Genomic DNA, 15,617 nt, shown 5'->3' on the forward strand with positions numbered 1-15,617 from the left:
ACCGGGGGATGAAATAATAAAAGTACCGAGGATGCCGAAATTTCTAAGAGCATCGGTTGATGATGAGTCTGACTTATCGGGTCATAATTATGATAGTACCAAGATTAGATCTCCCGTTTGACATTAACCAGAAATATCTAGTAACCGTCAGTCCCAACCAAAATTGGTGAATCCCTTACCCTACCAACACCGGTACCGTATATCCTAATAACCCCAGATGTTCACCCGAACCGTCGACCCTCACGTACGGACGGATCCGTACCTGAAACCATTCTTATTCCATTAAGGTAAATAAATACATAAAATAATAGTAATAATAAATTTGATAATAAATCAGCAAATAAAAATAATATATAGAAATACATATGTATTTCTCACTCTTAAACATATGAGTCATACCACCTCCAGATCGAGAATTACCGATTGCAACGAACCTAGAACGCCTGAGGACATTGACTGAGCAAGTGACAGAGATTCCCATAATAGTAATTAATAATATTTGAAGGCAACCCATGTTGCGCGATTACCTTGAACCTTGCAACTCCCTATGTTATCCTTATATCCGTTAGATGCCTACGCCTATGTATGCTCGAATAGAATGATTACCCATACACAAAGAGGTGTTGGAATCATTATAGCATAATTGATTATTCGTTCGTAGGTGGTATACCGCGTATACCGGAAATACGAATAGACACGGACATTATAACTCTGTGGTACGTAATCGTTTGGTGCTCACGGTGAGCATGTATCGGTTATGCTGACATGCAGACGGATATTGAAATCAAGCATATTAAACATTGATCTTTGTTGAGAAGATCTATATGTCAGATGGTGACAAGGGTTATGAACCATATTTAGACGTTAACCGACGTCAGGTTAAGTCTATATATTACTATATTTGTGGGACATATATACTAGATGCCGGTATGTGTAATATATATGATAATATTTGGTGTGTATGTGTACCTGTTGTTATGATTGAGCTGGTAACGAGTTATATGGTGAGATTAGTATTGATTACTGCGTACGGGATGAGTACGGCAGTATGACATTAAAAGAGTAACTCCAATGATGGAGATTGATATGATTCAGTTGATTGCTCAAAGATAGCAGATGATGATACCGAATGTTGTACCACAGATCACTGCTAGTGTTGATGCAAATGTGATCGCAGACTTATAGATCGAGCAATCACATGATTATGAATATTTCAATTCCTAGTGTTATTACTAAGAGTGATAATGTCCCACCGGATACTAGTGTGACTACAAGTATTAGTTATAAACTAAACATGAATAATAGTCGTAATGAATTAGATCCGGTATGAAGGATATGTTATTGTTTGTGGTAAGGAAATCATTAAAAGTTACTGATGGTAAAGGGAGGAATAGATTAGCGAGTGGATAGAAAAGATCGAAATGATTAAGGATATTGGTAAGAGTCTAAAACAATGTGTAGTGAAATATGCTACAGATATGTTGGTAGATTATGTTGTGTCGTGATGGAACACGATGGTACAAAATTATAGTTAGAAAATTTTTACTCAGATGATATGGTCAGAATTTAAAATTCTTGTGCTAGAGCACTTTTATTCGAGTAATTGAGTTCAGAGTTGGAAACTGAGCTATGGAAGATAGAAATGTTGTGTGCTGATCACTTAGAACACGCTAATCGTTTGAAGGAAATGTCATGTCTGATAACATGGCTAATTACTCCTGAAACTAAGCGAAGTGAGCGCTATATCGGGGACTAACTCCATCGATAACGAGTATAGTCAATCCTGTAAAACATACAACCTTCGGAAGGGTTGTGTCACAAGCCAGCATTGACATATTTGACTCTATGGGAAGCGGACTGGAAGGACGTTAGGTGAGACGTCGAGTGTTGAAGAAGAGAAATGATAAAGGTATAGTGCAAGATGGGCTTTTGAATAAGTAAGCATGTCCTACAACCCAGAATTATACTAAGACTAGTTCTGGTGTGAAAACATGAACCGCATGAAAGGTCCTTCCCTAAATGTGGAAAATATGGTTATCGGCAGGAAGAAGAATGTCGAGTGATAGTAGGCCACAGGTGTGGTAAAGATAGACGTAATGCCCCAATTGTAGAACCAATTGAAGCCATGTGAACCGGCGACCCCAACCCATTCGTGTACAACCACTCCGAACCCAACAGCTTCAATAACCATCCATCCAAAGAAATCAAAGGATGCCAAACAGTGGTTCTTGCTATGAATGCGGCAATACAGAACGTTTCAAGAGAAGTTGCCCAAGGTTGAACCAAGGTGTCGTTGGAAGACGAACCTCATGACAAGCATCAACCTCTGATCAAGCAAGGAGCCGTACTTATGGGAGTAATTCGAATGAAGCACGTCATGATCCCAAGGTGGTATTAAGTATGTTGTAATTTCAAATCAATAGGCACCAGTGATATTTTTACGGTCGTTGATAGTAGTTAATTCCTGTTAATCTCCTATCCTTTGGAAAGATACCGATTAGTGAAACTATAGAACCCTGTACTGTAGAATCGCTAACGGTAAATCCCTAATTGTTAACTAAATTGTTCGGAATTGCCCTATTATTCTGAACGATTAATCCTTCCTTATCGACCTACGACCAGTAAAGTTAAGAAGTTTGACGTAACAGCTAACATGGATTGGCTAACTCAACATGAAGCTGAAATCAAATATGAAAAGAAGATGATTAGAAGCTCTCCTTCGGACGATGAAGCGATTAGATACAGAGAAAAGTGTACGGTATTATGTTACCACTCTAATCTCATCTTGAGGTGTTATAATATTTACGACAAGAAGACGTGGTATACTTAACAAACGCGATTGCCAAAGTATTTAAAAGAAAACATATAGAAGATATCCCGATGATACGCGAATTCCACAAGTTTTCCCAGAAAAACTTCCTGGATTACCACCAACCCGACAGGTCGAATTCAGAATCGATTTAATGCCTCAAGCTGGCCCTGTTGCTAAAGCACCCTACCGACTTGCACCATTTGAAATGCAAGAATTTTTGGATAAGGTTTTATACGACCTAGTTAGTCACCATGGGGTGCACCAGTGTTATTGAGAAATGAAGGACGAAAGTGTTAGGATATGTATTGATTACGGAAAAAATTGAATAAAGTGACGATCAATAATAGGTATTCACTTCTTCGAAGTAAACGATCCGTTTAACCAACTGCAAAGGGTGATTTATTTTTAGAAAATTTACCTTAGATATAGTTATCGCCAAATGAAAAATCCAAGAAGAGGACGTTGCAACAACAGCGTTTCGGACTCGCTACGGCCATTATGAAGTTTTAGTTATGCCTTTCGGGATAACAAATGCGCCGGCAGCGTTCATGAAACTCATGAACCGAGTAGGTAAACTTTATTTTGACAAATTGGTCATAGCATTCATTGATGATATTTTGATATATTTGCAACGTAAGGAAGAGCACGAACGACGGTTAAGGAAAATTGTGGAAGTGTTAAAGCAAAATGAGCTATACGCGAAGTTTTCGAAATGTGATTTGGAATAAAGAAGGCATAATCCCTTGGTCATGTTGTAAAGCAACAAGGATTACGCAAAGATCCAAATAAGATAGAAACCATTAAAATTGTGCCAATCGCCGATTTTAAGTCTCCCCGATGGAGACGATGGTTTTGTCGCGTATTGTGACGCATCGCATAGAGGGTTAGAATGCGTGTTGACGCAGTATAATAAGGTTATAGCCTATGCTTCCCGACAGAGAAAAGTACACGAGAAAAATTACACTACTCACGACTTAAAATTGGGAGCGGTTATCTTCGCACTTAAAATGTGGAGGCATTATCTCTACGATACGAAGTGCACCATCTTCACCGATCATAAAAGTTTGCAGCACATATTCGATCTGAAAGAACTGAATATGAGGCAACGAAGATGGGTCAAGTGGTTAAGCGATTATGACTGTGACATCCGTTATCACCCCGGCAAGGCTAAAGTGGTAGCCGATGCTTTGAGTAGGAAAGGTCGGGTTAAGCCATTGCGAGTGCGAGCACTGGGGATGATAGTCCAGTCGAACCTTCGATCCTGATTCGAGTCGCTCAACGTGAGGCGTTGAAAGAGGAACAATTGGAAAATAAGGAATCTTACGGCAATGAGGAGAATTTCGAACAGCGCGTGGACTAAATTCTCTACTTCAAAAAAAAAAAAAATCGGGTTTGGATCCCGACTCTCCATGACCTTCGTGAATTAATCATTGACGAAGCGCATAGATCGAAATAATCCATACATCCGGGATCGGATTTGACTATTGATGATACGGATATCTGAAAGGATTTTTATTAATGGTCGAGTGTGGAGAAAGATATGGTTACGTGTGTTGGTGAATATTGAGTTATGCAAGAGATAAGGCTGCACACCGAAAACCCTAGGGAACGCCACAACGACAGAAAATTCGCCAATGATAGTGGGAATAAATTACAATGAATTCTTGCCTAAATTCCTGATGGTGAAATGGTATCTCGTCGTGGAGTGCCATTTTCAATTATCTCAGATCAAAATAGTCATCCTACTTCCATTATTGGAAGGCGGGGAAGGAAGCATCGAGAGCTTGAAGCTTTTTATGGGTGAAGTAATTATCACCAATTTGTTAAATCGAAAATGGGCGTCACTTAAGCCATAATATTTGGATCGATTCGAGAAACAACCAATCGGATTTATAATATTTAAGACAAGTTGAAAGCAGCGCGTGATTGGCAAAGGGTTTATGCCAACGTTCAAAGGAAACCATTGTCACTGAATAGAGGTGACAAGGCATTTTAAGGCATCACCTTAGAGAGAGGTGATATGAGGTTTAGCAAAACCGAAAATAGCTTCTTAATATATTGGACCCATGAGAACTATCTCCATGGTTGGTTATTTAGTTTATCGATTAAAGTACTCCAGGGGCTAAGTACTATACACGATATTCTGCCATGTATACGGATTGAAAAGTGCCTAAGCGATGAGGCAACGAAAGTACTAGTAATAGAGGTACTCATAGAAGACATGCTTGATATCATAACTAATTCCGTAGAGATAGTCGACGGGAAAACTAAACAGTTTGGATATACCAAGCTTTATTAATTAAGATTAAGTGGAATTCACAGCGAGAACCAGATTATACTTGGTAACGCGAGGGTGAATTCTGAAGGAAAAACCCCCCACCTTTCTCTCGAAAGGAGATGGTGGGCGTGTAAAATTTCGAGGACGAAATTTCTTAACGGGTGGAGAATGTAACGATTCCGACGAAATCAGTTATACCCTAACCGATAGACGTTAGTTACGTCATATTTAACGTCGGGTACATGAGTTACCATTGTAATTATACAAGAATACATGGTTCATTGTATTGATTGTACGTGAATATATAATTCACCGTATTGAATATGCGATCAAACGATCGATAGTTATTGAAACCTGAATGAATCGAGGGTTCAATTATAGACGAGATATATGATATTTAGTGATGTTACGAAGTATTAAAGCTTCGGGATAAGTGGATTAAAGCACAGAAAAAGGATTTCGATTTAATAGTACGTCGGTACGTTAAACGAAACCTTTAATACCAAACCAATCAAGAGACGATCGATCAAGCCGAAAAAGATGCGTAATAACTAATAATATGACGTTTTAAGTTAATAAATGTCATGGTTTAAGTTTTTAAATCGGTTTTATATAAATTTCATTTTTAGCCGAAAAACGACCGTTTTAGCCTCGTTTTAAGCCGAATTAAACGTTTAGCCGAGAAACAAACTGAACCAGATTATCCAAAACATTATCCAGATTACGGAAATCCAAATGAGTGGCCAAGAATGAACATGTGGGTCCCACCCCACCCTTTATGGGATTCCGATCGGACCTCCCTCACCCAACAACAATTCATTTTCTTTTTTCACAACACAATTCAACCATATTCACATTCTCTCAAGATCAAGAACCAAAAACCGAGATTTTTAGCAAGAACAACGAGGTAAAGATCGAGTTATATTCGTGTTCATCATCCTTTCTTGAGTTTGTTTACAAGAAAATGAGGTTTCAAAGATGAAAACCGATTCTTGCGTGATCAAGTGATGTATACGGGTTATACAAGGGATCTTGGTCCAAGAAAGGAGTTAAACGAATCAAAAACGAATTTTTACGGTTAAATCTTTGTTTTAGTATCATAACCGTAACCATGAAAGAAATGGCTTGATCGTGAGTGTAACTTGCTTGGTATTGTGGTATGTTGTTTGTAGGCTCTGTATTTAGTGGTAGATGAGGCGGAAAGATGAGTTTGTAGCTTGTAGTGGCAGAAAACGAAAGGTATATTCGGTTATGTTCGGATTTGGGAAATTTGGACAGATTATTTATGCGTTAGAGTTAGGTCATGAAATTTTACAGAGGAGTTAAACACATGAAAATATGAGTTCTGTGAATTTTTGGTAATATTTGGATAAAGGATGAATATTTGGTGAATTTAATGCTCGGTTTTGACCAAAAATGGTGAAAAATAGTTAAATATCATGAAAAATTCTGGAAAATTTCAGATAAGCTTTTCATATCATGTATAAGTCACACACAAAATTTGAGGTCTGTTGGAGAAGTCTAAGTTGGCTTTTCGGTTAAACGAGTTCTAGAGATTTCTAGCTCGGTTTTAGTAAAAAGGGCATGTAAAAGAAGATTTTGGTTCTGGAAATATTACAGGGGACTATGTGAATGGCAGGGGACATCCAGGAAAAAATTGGGATTTTTCTAAGATCGTTTGGTATTTACGACATATTTAGTGTTTAAATGGTGTTTAAAAATAGATAAATAAATTTTAAATATAGAAATTAATTCTTGAAATATTTTTATAAAATTCCCCACTGTTAAAAAGTGATTTGTGCAAAATTTCAAGATCCGAGAGTAAACGGATAACTATTTGTGCTAATTATCAAACTTTTAAAGTTAAAACGCGTAAACCGGTGAAGTTCGCTTAAGCGAGCTGACTGGTGTATAAAAACCCTAAAAATGAACTATTTTCATATAAATGAGTTAAACAAGTATAAATAAATCATCCGAAAATAATTCGGATGATTTGAGTAATTTTAACCTATTTTAACAGTTTCCGGTACGCTAAAGACGGAAACGGGTCCCGCGGCCAAACGGGGAGTCTAAACCGAGCTCAAATTTCACAACTTTACTTAAACTATCAAGTCAACGACTATTTTCGGGTCGTGTGTGACCAAACTCATTTTTGAAACATAAAAACGAATAACCGTGCTAGGCACGCAAAACGAGAAAAACGACTAATCGTAATTGTGACCATTGAACTCTAAACGACATCACAATCTGAGTCCGGAGAAGTGTTTCTGGGTTAACATTGCCCCCGGAACAGGTACAGTACTGGGTTAACGGTGTCTCCAGATGTACCAATTGATAAGATTAAAGAATTATATAAACAATAATTGTATAGTAATGATCGTAGGGATCATATTACAGATTGGACGGGCTAATTGATATTGATTGTTGTTACCTGCTTGCATGTGCTAAGGTGAGTTTCACGAGCCCCTTTTTATTGAACTGTTTTAAATATTTTCCCGGGGCGGAAAGCATGTTTTTATCAAAGTGTTTAAGTACATGCCGATCGCATGGAAATGAATGTATTTATATAATGTTTATTGTACGGGAATCGTACGGTAATGTATTAAGATGGTAATTGTCTGAGTTGCTAATATTGTAAGGCCCGAAACAATGTTCTGAGTTAACAGTGTCCCCAGAGGTTATTAAATGTATTTCTGGGTTAACAGTGTCCCCAGAGGGTATTAAATGTGTTTCTGGGTTAACAGTGTCCCCAGAGGTTATTAAATGTGTTTCTGGGTTAACAGCGTCCCCGGAGGTTATTGGATGTGTTTCTGGGTTAACAGTGTCCCCGGAGTGAGTACAGTACTGGGTTAACAGTGTCCCCAGATAATATTATATTATGATATGGATTTATAATGGTTTACTAAAATTGTGAAACTCACCAACTATTCGTAGTTGACCCGTTTTCTCACATGCTTTTCAGGTATAATTTAGATGAAGTGATTGCTTACGTGCTAAGTGCTTGATGTGTGTAAGATTTGTGTGCGGGATGTTAGGATACGATATAACAGATAGAATTATGTATCGTATTGTAAGATGTGTGTATCACCTAGACGGTAATGAAATACAAGATAATGTAATTAGAAGTATATTAATGCATTCAGTTTTCTTTATAAACAATGTGGTTGATATCAGAGGTGTCTGTTGCATCCCGTTTACGTTTCCGCTGCAGTTGCGGGGTGTTACAATGAACAAGAGGTGCTAAGAGTTTACGATCTGATGCATTTGGTAAACTTATCGCAAGCTGATCTACAGGTGCTCAATGAGAAGAAAATCTTTTATATTCCTGCTTGGAAAGACGAAGCGAGGAAATATCAAAGAGTTGTGTCGGTTTGTGTTCGAGAAGGAGTGCATGCGTGAAGATACAAGGTTGAAGATTACAAGACACGTGATTGAAGCTAAAGAGATGAAGCTACTGCCAAGGGGGAGTCTGTTGGTGCATAATGTCATTAGTTCAGTGTCTAGTGTCTGTAATTGCGTTTGTAATATTTTATGTTTTGGATAAGTGAAGTTGCTAACAAGTTCGCTGATATGGGCGAACTTGTTAGACAAGCGAAGTTAGTGACAACTTCGCCTGAACATGCCAGGCGAAGTTGTCGTGATTATATAAGCCATCTGTTACGGCTTATTAAGGATTAATTTCAGTTTTACAGTTTTCGTGTATTCGAGTCAGAGAGAGTCTGTAATCAAGTGATCTTCGTATCACGTGTTTAAGGTTGGTATACAACGTGTTTGATTATCGTTTGTTAATCGTATTGTTTTCTATACTCGTAACGTCTTACGTAGGGATTCCGCACCTGCGTAGTACGTGATATCTCGTGTAGATCCGGCTGGGAAGCTACACATTTTGGAACCCTAGGCGACGACGGTGGCGGAGACCGAGACCGAGACCGGCGCCATACATCCCGAACTGTATAAAAGCATATTGTTGTTATTGAATGGTAAAAAATAACCCTCCTTGCTCATGTATGCATATGCTCTCCATCTATTGTTGTTATGGAATGCTAATCAATTAAATTATTTATGTAAATGTTGTTTTTTTTGTTTGATTGAATCAATTCTGATTTTTTATTTTAGGGAAAAGGAGATGTGTAGGTTTTGAATTATAGTTTTTATTAATATTTGGAATTCAGAAATTGATATACACAATGTAGGTTTGATTTTCTAATTCCAAACTTAAATTCTTAATATTACATGTTTAGATGAAGGGGCAAAAGGGAATAAATCATCATTAGAATTTAGCCAAAACTATTCTTAATCTAAAGTAAGAACAGAATTAATTTGTTAGGCTAGAATGTTATAGCTTTTTAGAGAGTGACATTTACATTAATAACTTTGGTGATGTGACAGCTGGAGTTTAGCAAGTTTGGAACCATAACATACTTAGATGTTCAAATGAAAAAGTTCTTGGATAGTTTTATATGGAAAGATAAACAATACATATCATAAATAGAACTAATTAACCTACTTTATGTAAGAATGTATTTGAATTTAATTAATAGTCGAGGTTTATTACAAGTAACAAACTACTTTTTAACCACTATAGTTTCATCTGATTTACCTTTTTACGAGAAGCTTACTTTGTTGTTTGTTGCTCTTGAAGCATAAGGAAATTGATAAAATTATATGCTTTAGTTGAATTGGGCTGGGTGGTGAAAGTTAGAATTGAAGTGTATTTGTTTTTTTAAATTAAATTGCATCATTGATTGGAATTCGTAAAATTGTATTCTTATCCCAACACATGGCGATCATCAATGGGGCGACTTATGGTTTCAATGGAATGTTTCTGGATTGATTTTAATTTTGCGTTTGCCACTCTTATAATGCTATTAATAATAAAGCAATTCTTTCCCGAGATTTTATTTTATAGTGAACATATATAATGTTTGTTGTCATGATTACTATAGAGGCTATGATGATCGGTTTAAACGAATGGGATGACGATTATCGATTCGTGTCGTGTCATGGCAAGATTCGGATGGCATACTCACGAACAATGCAACTGTTGATTTGCAGCCAAAGTTTTTTCACGTACTCACTGTTCATTTGAATTATTCCAAGTAAGGTTTACTATTTTATTTACGGATTATATTTTTTTTAATTTATGTTTTTAAATATAGTTGTTGAAAGAACTACTAACGCTATATTATTCCTTTGTAGTTTACTATAACGACGATGAAGATCAGTTTAAACTAAGGGGACGATGATTGTGGCGTCGCAAGGTTCGGACGGTTTGTTTCTCTCTCTTAGTTGGCGATGATGGTGGCCAACTACATGGCATGGTAACTTTGGTTGCAGCCGTGGCGCCACTGAGCTGAGCTTTGTTGGCGTGACAGTGATGAATTGTGTATCTGAGCCTCTTTTGCAATAAATATGATGATATCGCCTGTTGTGATGGAGCTTTTCCCGTTTCTTTCTCTTTTTGTTGAAGGTTTTAAGCTGGTGGTGATGGTGGCTTGATACTTGACAACTTTGGTTGTAGTCATGACAGCACTGAGTCGTGCTTCATTAACAATCACAATGAGGAATCGTGTATTTAAGCATATTTGTTTTGTAATGATTTGATAATATGTAGATTTGAGTCAATGGATTTTATTTTCTCTTTGTTTGTTATGTTATTCTTTTTGTCAATTTGGTCTTTTTTTAACATTTTTACCTTCCGCCGCAAGCGGTCGAAATTTCTATACACAAACCCGTGCAACGCGCGGGTTATAAAACCTAGTATACTAATAAAGTGAAACTTCTTTCAAGAAATTAAGGAAATGACATCGTTTAACAATATTCAACTGAAACATGTACAATACATATCCATATCAAGTTGTTGCGTGGGTTATAAAACCTAGTATACTAATAAAGTGAAACTTCATTTAAGAAATTAAGGAAATGACATCGTTTAACAATATTCAACTGAATCACGTACAATACATATCCATATCAAGTTACTATACGACCTTGTTCACTTTAGCTCATAATATGAACCTCATGCGCACATGGTAAGGATCATGGTTATAGTCCAAGAATAAGTTCTACAAGGCGGCGCTATGCGCGTTTTGAGAGGCGCTCCACTTATGCAGCAAGATTCCAAAAACATCATAAAAAGACACAACAATAACATTTTCATTTATTTCTCCAGTCATGAAACCCTGCCCGTCATAATAGAACTTCATTTCATCAAGGTTCCACGGATTTATATCCCCACGCCATGCCTTTGAGCCACCTCCACTTTTTAGAAATTGAAGCTTACTGCATGCACATGATTTTGCTCAAACTATTATCCAAAGAATGTAAAATGCACCGAAAAGGCAGAGGGTTTACCTGTTTGAACTACTAATGTGCTCCAAGCAATGGTCATGCCCATTTATGTATAGATTCACGTCATTTTCCTGCATATGGTCATTTCACATAATTCATCTGAGTTTTTATCAAAGGAATCCGTTATTAATTTTGGTGACATGAAACGTATGCAGCACTTTTGTCTAAAAAGTAAAAACTAATGATCATATATGTTCTTTTTTATTTATGTTTTCTAGGTGACGAGATACCAGAAGAATGGGTAAAAGTTTGTCCACGAGTTCTTGGGTATTGCCATGGACACCACCACTATATATTGTATGATGCCCTACGACTATTTTCCATTTGGCATTTGAGTTTTTAGTGCCGCATCCACATCCTGCACATTCTCATTTAAATTTAAAATGAATAAAATATTAGTGGATATAACAAACTGACATATAGGCTCCACAACATATTTTAGGTAATTTTCAAAAAATTTTAATTTACTAAAACTCGTTCAAGATGCATTATTTTTATGAAATAATAAGTAAAATTATTATTATATTTTAATATACTATCCTCGTTCCAGTCGGTCAAAATGCATACCTCTAAAAGTTGTGAAAGATAATCTTCTACAGGAAGCACACCTCTCCAATCATATTCTTGATCTGTCTCCCTAAAGTATTTTCCGTGGAACGGTGTCGTATCAACAAAGAAAAAATCCACATGATTTCCTGGGTACGTAACATACAACAAATTTTGTATTAGCCTAAAAAACTTTATCTAAATGTTTCAATCATAAATCTAATTAAACTTTTATTTACTTATATATCTTTTTAATATATAAATAAAGTTCCTACCAGCGTTCACAATAAATGATCGCATGCAAAGCCATCTGTTATCCCTTTGTCTGAGTTCTTGACTCAATTGTGCTACGACATTACCCCTGTAGTCATGGTTCCCCAATACTGCCAAAGAATATATATATATGATCTTATAATAAAGGATTTGACCGACTGGAACGAGGATAGTATATATTTAAAGTTTAGATTAATTACCAGAATACCATTGTTTCTGTAAGCTAGGGGCAGTATAGACATTTGTAAAGGATTCGAAAAATGCAGGATCATGTTCGTCCATTAAACCGCTATCGTAAAAGTTGTCACCTGTCGAAACAATGAAGTCCACATCCATTTCCTCCCCCACTTTGCCCATCTGAATATATATATTATGAAAATAGATATTCAATTCCTTTATTCTCACAAGAAACGAATAAGACAAAGAAATGTCTATAATATATATATGTATATATATATATATAGGAGATAGTTAACATACAAATGAAATTATCGTGCTAAACATGATAATCAAGTAGAGTAATTATGTAATTACACCATAGAGTAATTACGTAATTACTCTATGATGTAATTACATAATTACTCTACTTGATTTTCATGTTTAGCACATTAATTTCATTTGTATTTGATCCAAACCCTATATATATATATGTTTAAACAGTTGGTGTTACTAATCTCATTGATAAAACAACATATTCGAATCTGCATGGCATGGTTCTATATATCTGTCTATCTGTCTACATCATGGTAGGACCTTAAGAATATCCATTGTGGTTAAACTACCTATATAATGCCAACTTCATATTATCATGTATGTACTAAAATCAAATTTATTAGATACATCTGTGCAAAACTAACTGTAATTTTAAGTATATTATTCTAAAAACCGTATAAACATTTGCATATATTGGTAGTAGTTCATGTGGGTCTTTATGTAACACGGCTAAATTAAGTTAATTAACAAATAATATCTAGTTTTTGTAATTCCTCTTTTTATATAAAAAAAGGTATATGTATTGATTAGTGTATGTGTATTTTGGAATGAAACCCGGTCTCTATATGTAGGAAAAGGAATTTATGTAGCACACAATAAATTTGTATGTATAAAAAAATAATAAACAAAACATATGAACAAAATAATTTGATAATTTTTATGTAGATAACTTAGGTACACTTAAGTGTATACAAAACTATTTTTTAAAATAAGAAAACATGATCGAAACTTTAAAACGATTTAAATTTATATGTTAATCAACGGGTAATCATCAAATATATAACCCACGTATACATGTATTTTATATAAATAGGGTAAGGTTAAAATAAAAACTCATTTAAACTGTGAAAACTCTATAAACATATTCTCAACCATATGTTTTCAATTAAAGTTTAAAATTTGTGGTTAACAATTAAAGTTAGTAAGAAATGTAAAAGTAAATATAACTTTTTCTTTCTCCTGATATAAAAATTAGTAAAAAAATGCTAAAAAATAGCAAAACAGTTTTTTTTCGATGTTTAGTATTAAATATAACAACATATTTTCCATGTGCAAGAAAAAAACGATGTTACGTAGGGGTTTCACGTGTTTTCACAACTCAAATGGGTTTTCATTCTATAGTTCCCCTGTATAAATAAATATACATATATATATATATGGTTAGGTTATAATAAAAACCCACTTGAGTTGTGAAAACTCTAGAAACTCATTCTCAACCATATGTTTTTAATTAAAGATTAAATCTTGTGGTCCACAATTAAAGTTAATAAAAAATGTAAAAATTTATTTACATTTTCTCTCTCCTGAAAACATATATAAAAATTACTAAAAAAATATAAAAAAAATAGCAAAACATTTTTTTATGTTTTCGATGTTTTATATTAAATGTAACAGTATATATTACATGTAACAAAAAAAAACGATGTTACACAGGGTTTTCATGGGTTTTCTCAACTCAAGAGGGTTTTTAAACTATACTTCTCCTATATATATATATATATTACTAATTATAAGTTAAAATTGAGTAATTGAGTTTGGCTAAACGATTAAGACATTCTAATAAAGATTTACACGTAAATTCTCGAGGACACCTAATTTTTCCAAAGCTCATGAAATCAATGTCTCTTTTTCTTAATTCCATGATCAAATACGTAAGTATAATTAATATACGTGTCATAAATTATCATGTGCATTGAATGATAAAAAGGTATAAGTTTATACTTCTCCATGAAGATAAAAGACATTAATTTTGAGCCATATTTAGTTGTAAATTCGTATCTTGTAGTGATTATATACCTGATAAGCGACATTGGATTGATTGTATAGTCCTCTCCGACCCCAGTCACCGATGACCAAAAAGCTTAGAGATCCATCGGCTTTCACCGGATGTTTAAAGCGTTGAAGATCAGCCCCCACCATAACCACCATTGCTACCATATATAGTAGCAGATGGGCGGCTGGGGACTTGATCATAACCATGCTTGTTAGACAGGAGGAAGAAGAAGAGACTGGAGGAAGAAGAAGATGATGGAGACCGAGAGAGATTTGAGAGTTTGTAGGATATATGAGGGGTTTATATACTATTTTCACAATATAAAACTTCTTAAATTGATATAATGAATTAATAATTGAATTGGCTATTATTCAAATTAATAAAGTTGTAGTGATGAATTTTAATAATTTGCGTATCTCAATATATATATTATTATTTTGTAATGATTAATAGAAGACAAAATAGAAAGTTGCGAATCGATTTTTGATAAAAGAAAACACATGCATGCATTTGCGTTTGTTACAACCATGATAAGGAGATCGTTTCCAGCCGAAGAAAAAAAAATTGAGGGAAAATCTCTAAAAAATATATATAAATCTTCATGAACAAGAAAATAAATATGAGAAATATCTGATCTAAATTATATACGTAGAATAAATTTTACAACTTGACGTAGATGACTTCTTGACCAAATGATCTACCGGGTGATCACCAACTTGGGGATGACGACCGAGAATCCCGGATAACATATATCCCCAACCCCCCCACACACACACCCCTTTCTCCCCCTTCTTAAGTTGGAGGTACGCATCTCCAACATGGAAATCAAAGTCGTCTGTTGATGACCAACTAGCCTTTTTGTAAACCAATCAACATGCTGGTCCGGTGTGCGTGTGTATGTGAGATGCGAGAATTAAACCATCACGAAGTTTATGTTGTATAAAATGATAGTCTAACTCAATGTGCTTGGTTTGTTCATTAAACAATAGATTTTTTGCAATATGAATGGCCGCTTTGTGGCATTCATGATTTTTAAAAACCCGAAAACACGACTCATTTTAAAATTTTGATACCTTTCGAATCATACTATT

At 35.2% G+C, this 15,617-nt stretch overlaps 1 pseudogene across 1 annotated transcript; it reads right to left on the reverse strand.

The window, feature by feature from the left end:
- Window positions 1–11,155: 11,155 nt before the first annotated feature.
- LOC143541702 (purple acid phosphatase 8-like) lies at window positions 11,156–14,732 on the reverse strand (annotated as a pseudogene). Its single transcript, XR_013136798.1, has 7 exons — window positions 14,550–14,732; window positions 12,461–12,617; window positions 12,263–12,370; window positions 12,009–12,136; window positions 11,672–11,799; window positions 11,445–11,512; window positions 11,156–11,372 (listed from the first exon to the last, which is right to left on the reverse strand). The product of XR_013136798.1 is annotated as a purple acid phosphatase 8-like (transcript).
- Window positions 14,733–15,617: the final 885 nt, after the last annotated feature.

This window comes from Bidens hawaiensis, unplaced genomic scaffold (genome assembly GCF_021521415.1).
Source record: "Bidens hawaiensis isolate Kalapana, Puna unplaced genomic scaffold, B.hawaiensis_p1.1 tig00012639_1, whole genome shotgun sequence".
NCBI classification, from domain to species: Eukaryota; Viridiplantae; Streptophyta; class Magnoliopsida; order Asterales; family Asteraceae; genus Bidens; species Bidens hawaiensis.